Here is a 14,343-nt window from a genome sequence, read left to right on the forward strand (position 1 = left end):
AGTGACGCGCCCGCCTGCCATTGATGGCATTATAGTAGTGGAAGGAGGTTAGTGGTGGGCGCCCCTGGGTGCCTTGTCCGTCAATGTTGGCCATTTGGTACCAGCCACTACTAGGCATTCCTGCAGTAGTGTAGTGGCTCTTCCCGACGGGTCTGATGTTGGCCAGCTGCAGCTTTGGCATCATCTATGGTCGATCCAACATGGTTGACCTGATTCATATCTCATGGTGATTTAGACCCGGTCGACCGGGCGTGGTGATGATTGTGCTACAATGAACTCCTATGGCTCTACGATGACGTTGGTCGTCCAAAGGTCTTTGAAGAAGGCTCGCCTATCTAGATCCAACAATTGACTTCGGAGGTGAGATGCAAACTATGGAGAAAGACTTGACGCAAAGGCATGGTTGTGCAGTAGCGGTGGTCGCACATCGCTTGTAGTTGTTGGGATCATGGATAAGTGGCGGTGACAAAATTTCAGTGACTTCGATCGTGGTGCTATGTGCATCTTGTTGGAAATATGCCCTAGAGGCAATACTAAAATAGTTATTATTATATTTCCTGTTTCAACATATTCATTTATTATTCATGCTATAATTGTATTGAACGTAAACATAAATACATGTGTGGATACATAGACAAAATATTGTCCCTAATAAGCCTCTAGTTGACTAGTTCGTTGATCAAAGATGGTTAAGTTTTCCTAGGCATAGACAAGTGTTGTCACTTGATAACGGAATCACATCATTAGGAGAATGATGTGATGGATAAGACCCAAACAATAAACATAGCATGTGATCGTGTTATTTTGTTGCTATTGTTTTCTGCATGTCAAGTATACATTCCTATGACCATGAGATCATGTAACTCACTGACACCGGAGGAATGCCTTGTGTGTATCAAATGTCGCAATGTTACTGGGTGACTATAAAGGTGCTCTACAGGTATCTCCGAAGGTGTCTGTTGAGTTAGCATGGATCGAGACTAGGATTTGTCACTCCGTATGACAGAGAGGTATCTTGGGGCCCACTCGGTAATACAACATCACAAACAAGCCTTGCAAGAAATGTGACTAAAGAGTTAGCCACGGGATCTTGTATTCCGGAACGAGTAAAGAGACTTGCTGGTAACGAGATTGAAATAGGTATGGGGATACCGACTATCGAATCTCGGGAAAGTAAGATATCGAAGGACAAACAGAATGATATAGGGGATTGTATGAATCCTTGACATAGAGGTTCAACTGATAAGATCTTCATAGAATATGTAGGATCCAATATGGGCATCCAGGTCCCTCTATTTGATATTCCCGGAGAGTGTCTCGGTCATGTCTACATAGTTCTGGAACCCACAGGGTCTGCACACTTAAGATTCGATGACATTTTTAGTATTGTTGAATTATTGATGTTGGTAACGAATGTTGTTCGGAGTCTCAGATGAGATCTCGAACGTCACGAGGGTCTCCGGAATGGTCCAGAAACGAAGATTGATATATAGGATTGTTGCATTTGGCTTCCACAAAGATTTCGGGCATTACCGGTAAAGTACCGGGAGTGATGAATGGGTTTCGGGGTTTTACCGGTAGGGGCCACCCACCCGGAAGAGGACCTAATAGGCCCATGGGTGGCGCACCAGCCCTTAGTGGTCTGGTGAGGCCAACCCAATAATCCTATTTCGGCTAAAGCAAAAATAAGAATGAAAAATAAAAAGAAAAGGAAGGAGGTGGACAAGATGGGAAGGAGTCCTTCACCAAACCGAATTGGAGGAGGACTCCTCCCTCTTGGGATCGGCTGAATCCTCCTACTTGGAGTAGGAGGCAAGCCACCCTCCCTCCTGTTCCTCCTATATATAGTGGAGGTTTGAGAGGCTTTTTGCACCCCAAACCTTTGTGCAACCCTCTCTCCCTCCACTACCTCGTGACACCCCGTAGCTAGTTCGGTACGGCACGATGAAGCCATGCTAGAGTAGCTCAACCACCATCACCGCCACACTATCGTGCTGCCGGAGAATGCAGCGACCTCTTTGTCTCTATTGCTGGATCAAGAAGGTGGAGATCGTCATCGAGCTGTACGTGTGCTGAACGCGGAGGTGCCGTCCGTTCTATACTAGATCGGGACGGAGTTTGTGGGATAGATCGTGATCGATGGCGAACACGTTGAACTACATCAAACGCGTTTCTTAACGCTTCCCACTTAGCAATTGATACGTCTCCAACGTATCAATAATTTTTGATGGTTCCATGCTATTTTCTTGTCAAACTTTGGATGTTTTGTATGCCTTTTATATCTTTTTTTGGACTAACTTATTAAATCAGTGCCAAGTGCCAGTTCTTGTTTTTTCCGTGTTTTTGACCCTTTTTAGAGGAGGATTTTAAACGGTATCCAAACGGAATAAAACTTTCGAAAAGATTTTTTCCGGAACAAAAGATATGCACGAGACTTGAGAACCAAGGCAGGGGCCACCAGGGGACCCCACAAGCCCCCTAGGCACGGCCAGGGGGGCGCCTAGCAGGCTTGTGGGCCCCTATGGCTCGTCTGCCCTACCTCTTCCGCCTATAAATTCAGAAAAAATCCAAAACTGCGAGAGAGATCCACAAAAATACTTTCTGCCGCCGCAAGCTTCTGGCTCCGCAAGATCCCATCTGGGGCACGTTCTGGTGCCCTGCCGGAGGGGAGATCCGGATACGGAGGGCTTCTTCATCAACACCATGACCTCTCCGATGATGAGTGAGTAGTTCACCATAGACCTTCGGGTCCATAGCTAGTAGCTAGATGGCTTCTTCTCTCTCTTGGATCTTCAATACAAAGTACTCCATGATCTTCATGGAGATCTATCCGATGTAATCTTCTTTTGCGGTGTGTTTGTCGAGATCCGATGAATTGTGGATTTCTGATCAGATTATCTATGAATCTTATTTGAGTTTCTTTTGATCTCTTATATGCATGATTTCATATCCTTGTAATTCTCTTCGAGTTGTGGGTTTTGTTTCGCCAACTTGATCTATGATTCTTGCAATGGGAGAAGTGCTTGGTTTTGGGTTCATACCATGCGGTGACCTCCCGCAGTGACAGAAGGGGCAGCGAGGCACACATCGTGTTGTTGCCATCAAGGGTAAAAAGATGGGGTTTTCATCATTGGTTTGAGTTTATCCCTCTACATCATGTCATCTTGTTTAAGGCGTTACTCCGTTCGTCATGAACTCAATACACTAGATGCATGCTGGATAGCGGTCGATGTGTGGAGTAATAGCAGTAGATGCAGAAAGTATCAGTCTACTTGTCTCGGACGTGATGCCTATATGTATGATCATTGCCTTGGATATCGTCATGACTTTGCACGGTTCTATCAATTCCTCGACAGGAATTTATTCACCCATCGTATTATTTGCTATTTTGAGAGAAGCCTCTAGTGAACACTATGGCCCCGGGGTACACCATATTTTCAGCCTTACACTTTTACTTCGTTGCACTTTCCGCCTTCAGATCTCACTTTGCAATCAATCTTGAAGGGATTGACAACCCCTTTATAGCGTTGGTGCAAGCTCTTTTGTGTTTGCGCAGGTACTCTGGACTTGGCGCAATTCTCCTACTGGATTGATACCTTGGTTCTCAAACTGAGGGAAATACTTACTGCTCTGTGCTGCATCACCCTTTCCTCTTCAATGGAAAAACCAACGCAAGCTCAAGAGGCAGCAACAATCTACATGGGTATGTGGATCCGATCTTCCCTCTCGTAGATGATCATCACCATGATAGGTATTTCGTGTGCGTAGGATTTTTTTTGTTTCCCATGCAATGTTCCCCAAGAGTGGCATCATTAGCTAGGTTCATGCGTAGATGATATCTCGAGTAGAACACAAAAGATTTTGTGGGCGTTGATGTTCAATTTGCTGCCCTGCTTAGTATTTTCTTGATTCGGCGGTGTTCTTGGATTGAAGTGGCCCGGACCAACATTACTCTATGCTTACGAGAGACCGGTTTCATCGACTAACATGCAACTTCTTGCATAAAGAGGACTGGCAGGTGTCTGTTTCTTCAACTTTAGTTGAATCGGATTTGACCGAGGTGGTCTTTGGAGAAGGTTAAATAGCAATTTTCATATCACCATTGTGGCTTTGCATAAGTAAGATGCGATCATATTAGATACCCATAGCAACCACGTAAAACTTGCAACAACAAATTAGAGGACGTCTAACTTGTTTTTGCATGGTATGCCTGTGATTTGATATGGCCGAAGACAAGATATGATATATTGGATGTATGAGATGATCATGTGGTAATAGTTAAATATCGACTTGCATGTCGATGCTATGGCAACCGGCAGGAGCCATATGGTTGTCTTTAATTATTTTGCGCTTGGTGATGCTTTACTTTATCACTAGTAGTCGCTTTAGTAGTAACAACATAGTTAGCGCGCCAACCTCGATGGCAGCACAATGATGGAGATCATGATGATGGATATCATGGTGTGGCGCCGGTGACGATGGAGATCATGCGATGCTTTGGTGATGGAGATCAAGAAGCACAAGTTCATGGCCATATCATGTCACTTTTTATTTGCATGTGATGTTAATCCTTTTATGCACCTTATTTTTCTTACGAAGATGGTAGCATTATAAGGTGATCCCTCACTAAAATTTCAAGATAAAATTGTGTTCTCCCCAACTGTGCACTGTTGCGACAGTTCGTCATTTTGAGACACCATGTGATGATCGGGTGTGATAGACTCAACGTTCACATACAATGGGTGCAAAAGAGTTGCACACGCGGAACACTCGGTTTAAACTTGACGAACCTAGCATGTACAGACATGGCCTCGGAAAACAAGAGACCTAAAGGTCGAGCATGAATCATATAGTTGATATGATCAACATGTAGATGTTCATCATTGAAACTAATCTCAACTCACGTGATGATCGGACTTGAGTTAATAGATTTGGATCATGCGCCACTCGAATGACTAGAGGGATGTATGTTTGAGTGAGAGTTTATTAGTAATACGATTAGCTAAACTCAATTGTCTTGAACATAGTCTAAGTAATCTTTGCAAAATTTTATATTGTAGATCAATGGCTTCCGCAGTAGCAACCCTGAATTTTAATGCGTTCCTAGAGAAAGATAAGTTGAAAGATGGTGGAAGCAACTTTGTTGGCTGGGCCCGTAATCTGACGCTCATCCTTCAGGCTGCCCAAAAGTCATATGTCCTTGATGAACCGCTAGGTGATGAACCACCCCAACCTGCGTTGCCTGAAGTTATGAATGTCTGGCTGACGCGCAAGGATGACCACTCGCTAGTTCAATGTGCAATTTTGTATGGCTTAGATCCGGGACTTGAAAGACGTTTCGAACGTCATGGAGCATATGAGATGTTCCAGGAGTTGAAGTTTATCATTGAGAAGAATGTCTGGATCGAGAAGTATGAGACCTCCGATAAGTTCTATGCTTGCAAAATGGAGGAGAATGGGTCTTTTAGTTAACATGTGCTCAGAATGTCTGGGTACTCTAACCGTCAGGCTGAGCTGGGAATTGCTCTCCCGCCGGAGGCTATCATTGACAGAGTTCTTCAATTTCTGCCACCAAGCTGCAATGGCTTTGTGTTGAGCTATAACATGCAAGGGATGAATAAGTCACTCGCCGAGATGTTTGCGATGCTGAAAGTCGTAGAGTTGGAAATCCAGAAGGAGCATCAAGTGTTTATGGTCAATAAGACCACTAGTTTCAAGAAAAACGGCAAGGGTAAGAAGGTTAACTCCAAGAAGAGTGGCAAATCTGTTGCCCCTCCGACGAAGAAACCCAAGTCTGGACCCAAGCTACCATTGCATGGGGACTGGTCACTCGAAGGGGAACTGCCCCAAGTATATGGCCGATAAGAAGGCGGCCAAAGCCAAACAAGGTATATTTGATATACATGTTATTGATGTGTACCTCACCAGCACTCATAGTAGTGTGTGCGTATTTGATAACTGTTCTGCGTCTCACATTTGCATCTCGAAACAGGAACTGCGGAATAAACGAAGGCTGACGAAGGATGAAGTGGCGATGCATGTGGGAAATGGTTCCAAGGTTGACGCAAACGCCGTCGGCATGATCTCACTTCAGTTACCATCGGGATTAGTGATGAACTTAAATATTTGTTATTTAGTGCCTACGTTGGGCATGAACATTATATCTGGATCTTGTTTATTTCGAGAAGGTTACTCATTTAAGTCAGAGAATAATGGTTTCTCTATTTATATGAGTAATATCTTTTATGGTCATGCACCCAATGTGAGGGGTTTGTTCATATTGAATCTCGATAGTGATGACACTCATGTCCATAACATTGAGAGCAAAATATGTAGAGTTAACAATAATACTACCACTTTCTGATGGCAGTGCCATTTAGGTCATATTGGTGTAAAATGCATGAAGAAACCCCATGCTGATGGGCTTTTGGAGTCACTTGATTTTGAATCACTTGACACATGCGGACCATGTCTCATGGGAAAGATGACTAAGACTACATTCTCCGGAACAATGGAGCGTGCAAGTGACTTGTTGGAGATCATACATACTGATATGTGCGGACCAAAGAGCATAGAAACGCGTAGTGGATATTGTTATTTTCTCACCTTCATTGACAATATTTGCACCCCAAGCCTTTGTGCAACCCTCTCTCCCTCCACTACTTCGTGACACCCCGTAGCTAGTTCGGTACGACATGGAAAAGCCCTGACGGAGTAGCTCTACCACCATCACCGCCACGCCGTCGTGCTGCCGGAGAATTCAGCTACCTCTTCGTCTCTCTTGCTGGATCAAGAAGGCGGAGATCGTCATCGAGCTGTACGTGTGCTGAACGTGGAGGTGCCGTCCGTTTGGTACTAGATCGGGACGGAGTTCATGGGAAGGATCGTGATCAGATCGCGAAGACGTTCGACTACATCAACCGCGTTTCTTAACTCTTCCTCTTAGCGATCTACAAGGGTATGTCGATCCGATCTCCCCTCTTGTAGATGATCATCACCATGATAGGTCTTTCATGTGCGTAGGATTTTTTTTGTTTCCCATGCAACATTCCCCAACACATCCAACCTTGAGCTTCGGGATGAAAGCCTAGGTTTCGCCTGAGTTGGCTATACTTGGCAATGGTGTCGTCTTTGCGTCGTTACCTTATTCAAGGCATTGCTCGTATATGTTGGGGTAGATTTTCGAGGTGAAAATCTAGATTCTAGCCTTATGGTTGGATCCGGTGACTGCATCGCGTGCGTGTCGCTCCCTTTTGGGAGGCGTTGCTATTGAAGAACATTGGTGTCCATGTGGCGCCATATGTTAGTTGGTGTAGATGTGATCATTGTTGTGGTTTGTCGATCGCAGATCTAAGCATTTTGGTTTTTCTGCCCTTGCCTAGACATAGCTTTGTTCTTTCGACTTTGCTAGTTACCAGCGTATTTGTTTTTTGTGTGTGTCCTCGTGTTGGTTGTGTGCATCTTAATTGTGTAGTCAGGTGTGTGTTTATTGTGTTTGTATCCTCTTGATGCATGATACGTCTCAAACGTATCTATAATTTTTTATGGTTTCATGCTGTTGTCTTGTCAACTTTGGATGTTTTATATACCTTTTATATATTTTTTTGGGACTAACTTATTAATTCAGTGCCAAGTGCCAGTTCCTGTTTTTTCTGTGTTTTTGACTCTTTTCAGATCTGATTTTGGAACGGAGTCCAAACGGAATAAAATCCCTGAAATGAATTTTTCCGGAACAGAAGAAGATCGGGGGACTTGAGGGCCAAGGCAGGAGGCCCACAGGGAGCCCACAAGCCGTGTAGCCGCGGCCAGGGGGGCCCACAGCTACCAGGCTTGTGGTCCCCCTGGAGCTCCCCTGCCCTAGCTCTTTAGCCTATATATTCCCTAAAATCCCAGAAAAAAATAAGGGCGTCCACGAAACCACTTTTTCGCCGCCACAAGCTTTTGTTTCCACGAGATCTCATCTGGAGACCCTTCCCGGTGCCCTGCCGGAGGGGACTTTGGAGCTGGAGTGCTTCTACATCAACATCATTGCCTCTCCAATGACTCGTGAGTAGTCTACCTCGGACCTACGGGTCCGTAGTTAGTAGCTAGATGGCTTCTTCTCTCTCTTGGATCTTCAATACAAAGTTCTCCATGATCTTCGTGGAGATCTATCCGATGTAATCCTCTTTGGCGATGTGTTTTTCGAGATCCGATGAATTGTGGATTTGTGATCAGATTATCTATGAATTATATTTGTTTCTTTGCTCATTTCTTATATGCATGATTTGATATCCTTCTAAGTCTCTCCGAGTCTTGGGTTTTGTTTGGCCAACTAGATCTATGATTCTTGCAATAGGAGAAGTGCTTGGTTTTGGGTTCATACCGTGCGGTGACCTTTCCCAGTAATAGAAGGGGCAGTAAGGCACGCATCATGTTGTTTCTATCAAGGGTAACAAGATGGGCTTTCATCATAGATTTGAGATTGTCCATCTACATCATGTCATCTTGCTTAAGGCGTTACTCTGTTCTTATGAACTCAATACACTAGATGCATGCTGGATAGTGGTCGATGTGTGGAGTAATAGTAGTAGATGCAGAAAGTATCGGTCTACTTATTTTGGACGTGATGCCTATATGTATGATCATTCCATAGATAACGTCATGACTTTGCGTGGTTTTATCAATTGCTCGACAGTAATTCATTCACCCACCGTCTACATGCTTTCATGAGAGAAGCCACTAGTGAACACTATGGCCCCTGGGTCTACTCACAATTATCATCTCAGCTTTTACTTTTACTTTGCTTTGTTTAATTTATGCTTTCCGTTCTCACTTTTCAAACAATCTATAAGGGATTGACAACCCCTTCATAGCGTTGGGTGCAAGCTCTTTGTGTTTGTGCAGGTACTTTTGACTTGACGCGATCCTCCTACTAGATTGATACCTTGGTTCTCAAACTGAGGGAAATACTTACCGCCGCTGTGCTACATCACCCTTTCTTCTTCAAGGGAGCACCAACGCAAGGCTCCAAGGCCGCGGGGGAATCCTTTGCATACTTTCCAAGGAAATCCCTATAGGCGTAGCCAGCAGCAGAAGGATTTCTGGCCGTTGCCAGGGAGAGATCAAGTCAATATCTATCCAAGTAAGTGTCACGAACTCATCTCTTGCATTTAACTTTTTTGCCTGTTGCCTCTCGTTTTCCTCTCCCCCACTTCACATTTTCCGTTTTCATTTGCCTTTCTCCTTTGCCGTTTTCAGGTGCCTTTCTCCTTTGCCGTTTTCTTTTGTCTTTTGCCTTCTTTTTCGCTCGTTTTTCTCGCTTGCTCTTGGGCTTGTTCGTGAGATACCTTTCCTCATGGCCAAACCAAATTATTTCAGAAGGTTGGAAGAGATTGAAACTGGTGTCATAGGTTTCATGTCTTCTTAGTTTGACCAAAATAGTTACTTCCGTAGGGAATTAAAAGAGAAAAATTCTTTTATGGCCTGTTTGAATAAACAAGTTGATGATATGGCCAAAGAATTCCTTGCACTAAATTCTCAGCTTGCTCACCTTGAAAAATTGGTTGTCCAAATTTCTGACAAGCAGGCTACCTTAGTCAATAAGATGGCAACTAAACCTGATATTTGTGATGCAAATCACGAAGATCTTAAAGTGCTTGGTATGACTCCTCTTGAATCTTTGTTTTCGCATGTCAAACCTATTGATGAAGGGGCTGGATATGAATCCACTTTGGTTGAAAAATGCCCCAATGATTCGGAGTCCACTTATCTTGATGATAAAGGTGTGGAGAGTGGAGTAGAAGAAATCAAAATATTGGGTAGTAATGAAACTCCCACTTTGGATTTCAAGGGATTCAATTATGATAGTTGCTCCTTGTTTGAATGCATTTCCTTGATGCAATCCATTGCAAACTCTCCACATGCTTATAGCCAAAGCAAAGCCTTTACCGCTCATATCGTAGATGATATGATGAAATCTCTTGAAGAGAAACTCGAATTAGAAGTCTCTATACCTAGAAAACTTCATGATGAGTGGGAACCTACTATCAAAATAAAAATAAAAAACTATGAATGCAATGCTTTGTGTGATTTGGGTGCTAGTGTTTCCGCGATTCCAAAGTCTTTATGTGATATTCTTGGTTTTCATGAGATTGAAGAGTGTTCTCTTAATTTGCATCTTGCGGATTGTACTGTCAAGAAATCAATGGGAAGGATCAATGATGTTCTTATTGTTGCAAATAAGAACTATGTACCCGTGGATTTCATTGTACTTGACATAGATTGCAATCCTTCATGTCCCATTATTCTTGGTAGACCTTTCCTAAGGACTATTGGTGCCATCATCGATATGAAGGAAGGGAATATTAGATTTCAATTTCCTCTAAAGAAGGGCATGGAGAATTTTCCTAGAAAGAAAATAAGATTGCCTTATGAATCTATGATGAGGGCTACTTATGGTTTGAGCACCAAAGATGACTATACGTGATTCCATCGCCTTATGCCTAGCTAAGGACGTTAAACAATAACGCTTGTTGGGAGGAAACCCAACGAATCTATCCTTCTTCTTTCTGTTTTGTGTTTTCCCCACTTCCATAATTCTGTTATGATTGTGTTTTTTGTGTTTCTTTTGCGTTTGTGCCAAGTAAAACCGTTATGATTAGTCTTGGGGATGATCGTTTGATCATGCTCGAAAACACAGAAACTTTCTGCTCACGAAAATAATTTTTTTTTTGTGAGAGATTTTGAGTTGATTCTTTTTGCTGCTGATTGCTACGGAAATTCTTCAGACTTTCGTAATTTTTCAGAATTTTTGAAGTACCAGAAGTATACGAAGTATACATATTACTACAGACTGGTCTGCTGTTAACATATTCTGTTTTTGTTGAGTTGGTTGCTTATTTTGAAGAAACTATGGATAGTATCGGGGGGTATTAGCCATGGAAGATTGAAAATACAGTAACCCAACATCAACATAAGTAGAATTTAAGTTTGCTACAGTACCTAAGGAAGTGGTGATTTGCTTTCTTATACTAATGATATCACGAGTTTCTGTTTAAGTTTCGTGTTGTGAAGTTTTCAAGGTTTGGGTGAAGTTCTTATGGACAAAGAGATAAAGAGTGGCAAGATCTCAAGCTAGGGGATGCCCAAGGCACCCCAAGTTGATTCAAGGATGCCGAAAAAGCCTAAGCTTGGGGATGCCACGGGAAGGCATCCCCTCTTTCGTCTTCAATCCATCGGTAACGTTACTTGGGGCTATATTTTTATTCACCAGATGTTATGTGTTTTTCTTGGAGCGTCTTGTATCGTAGGAGTCTTTTATATTTTTTGTGTCACAATCTTCCTTCCTGCACACGTATAGAGAGAGACATGCACTCACCGTGATTTTGTTGAGCTTCACTTATATCCTTTGGTTAGACAATTCAGCTCACATGTGTTTCACTTATATCTTTTGAGCTAGTTGATTTTGCTCTATGTGTTTCACTTCTATATTTTAGAGCACGGAAGTGCATGGCGTGGTAGTTGATCTATGCTATGAAAGTAGTCTCAACAGGGGTAGTTATCCAAAGGGATATGAAAACTTCCACCTTCATGTGCATTGAGACGTTAGAGAAGTTTGATTCATCTCAATTAGTTTTGAGTTGTGGTTGTGGTAATATTGAAGTTATACTAGTAAGGTGTTATGGATTAAGAAATACTTGTGTTGAAGTTAGAGATTCCCGTAGCATGCACGTATGGTGAACCGCTATGTGATGAAGTCTGAGCATGATTAGTTTATTGATTGTCATCCTTTGTGTAGCGGCCGGGATCGCGCGATGGTTTATACCTACCAACCCTTCCCCTAGGAGTATGCGCTGAATGCTTTGTTTCGATTACTACTAAAACTTTTGCAACAAGTATATGAGTTCTTCATGACTAGTGTTGAGTCCATGGTTTAGATGCACTTTCACCTTCCACCATCACTATCTTCTTTAGTGCCGTGCAACTTTTGCCGGTGCATAAAACAACCATTAGCCTCCCTCAAAACAGCCACCATACCTACCTACTATGGCTTTTTCAAAGCCATTCCGAGATATATTGCCATGCAACTACCACCATGACATGTGCCACAGCTTCTACATTGCCATTGCATGATCATAAGATAGCTAGCATGATGTTTCCATTAATGTCTATGCCATGCTAGATCATTGACACGGTACACTACCGAAGGCATTCCATATAGAGTCATCATTGATGGAGCATTGTCCCATGTGAGGAAATAAAAGAGGCCATCGAAGCCCATTTATAAAAAGAGGCCAAAGATGCCCACAAAAATAAAAATAAAATAAAAAAAGAGGCCAAAGAGCCCACCAAAAAAAGAGAGAAAAAGAGAGATGGGACAATGCTACTATCTTTCCACACTTGTGCTTATTAAGCACCATGATCTTCATGATTGAGAGTCTTTCGTTTTGTCACCACCATATAGCTAGTGGGAAATTTTCATTATATAATTTGGCTTGTATATTCCAATGATGGGCTTCCTCAAAATTGCCTTAGGTCTTCGTGAGCAAGCAAGTTGGATGCACACCCACCAGTTTTCTTTAAGAGCTTTCACATACTCTTAGCTCTAGTGCATCATTTCGTATGGCAATCCCTACTCATTCACATTGATATCTATTGATGAGCATCTCCATAGCTCATTGATATGCCTAGTCAATGTGACCATCTTCTCCTTGTTTGCCTTGCAACCTCCACCACACTCCATTCCACTTATAGTGCTAAAACCATGGCTCACGCTCATGTACTGCATGAGAGTTGAAAAAGTTTGAGAAAGTAAAGGTGTGAAAACAATTACTTGGCCAATACCGAGGTTGTGCATGATTTAAATTCGTTGTGCAAGGATGATAGATCATAGCCAGACTATATGATTTTGTAGGGATAACTTTCTTTTGGCCTTGTTATTTTGAAAGTTCATGATTACCTTGCTAGTTTGCATGAAGTATTATTGTCTCCACGTCAATAGCAAACTATTGTTTTGAATCTAACGAATCTGAACATTCATGTCACATAAGAGGAGTTACAAAGGACATCTATGCTAGGTAGCATGAAAGCATCAAAAATTCATTCTTTATCACTTCCCTACTCGAGGACGAGCAGGAGTTAAGCTTGGAGATGCTTGATACGTCTCAAACGTATCTATAATTTTTGATGGTTTCATGTTGTTATCTTGTCAACTTTGGATGATTTATATACCTTTTATATCTTTTTTGGGACTAACTTATTAATTCAGTGTCAAGTGCCAGTTCTAGTTTTTTCTGTGGGTTTGACACTTTCCAGACCTGATTTTGGAACGGAGTCCAAACGGAATAAAATCCCCGAAATGATTTTTTCCAGAACGGAAGAAGATCGGGGGACTTGAGGGCCAAGGCAGGAGGCCCACAGGGAGCCCACAAACCCTGTAGCCGCGGCCAGGGGGAGCCCGCGGCTACCAGGCTTGTGCCCCTGTGGAGCTCCCTTGCCCTAGCTCTTTGGCCTATATACTCCCTAAAATCCCAGAAAAAATAAGGGCATCCACGAAACCACTTTTCCGCTGCCGCAAGCTTCCGTTTCCACGAGATCTCATGTGGAGACCCTTCCCGGTGCCCTGCCGGAGGGGACTTTGGAGTTGGAGGGCTTCCACATCAACATCATTGCCTCTCCAATGACTCGTGAGTAGTCTACTTCAGACCTACGGGTCCGTAGTTAGTAGCTAGATGGCTTCTTCTCTCTCTTGGATCTTCAATACAAAGTTCTCCATGATCTTCATGAAGATCTATCCGATGTAATCCTCTTTGGCGGTGTGTTTGTCGAGATCCGATGAATTGTGGATTTGTGATCAGATTATCTATGAATTATATTTGTGTCTTTGCTTATTTCTTATATGCATGATTTTATATCCTTGTAAGTCTCTCCGAGTCTTGGGTTTTGTTTGGCCAACTAGATCTATGATTCTTGCAATGGGAGAAGTGCTTGGTTTTGGGTTCATACCGTGTGGTGACCTTTTCAGGGACAGAAGGGGCAGCAAGGCACGCATCGTGTTGTTGCCATCAAGGGTAACAAGATGGGCTTTCATCATAGATTTGAGATTGTCCATCTACATCATGTCATCTTGCTTAAGGCGTTACTCTATTCTTATGAACTCAATACACTAGATGCATGCTGGATAGCGGTCGACGTGTGGAGTAATAGTAGTAGATGCAGAAAGTATCGGTCTACTTGTTTTGGACGTGATGCCTATATGTATGATCATTGCCATAGATAACGTCACGACTTTGCGCGGTTCTATCAATTGCTCGACAATAATTCGTTCACCCACCGTCTACTTTCTTTCACGAGAGAAGCCAC

Source organism: Hordeum vulgare, chromosome 2H (genome assembly GCF_904849725.1).
Source record: "Hordeum vulgare subsp. vulgare chromosome 2H, MorexV3_pseudomolecules_assembly, whole genome shotgun sequence".
Classification (NCBI taxonomy): Eukaryota; Viridiplantae; Streptophyta; class Magnoliopsida; order Poales; family Poaceae; genus Hordeum; species Hordeum vulgare.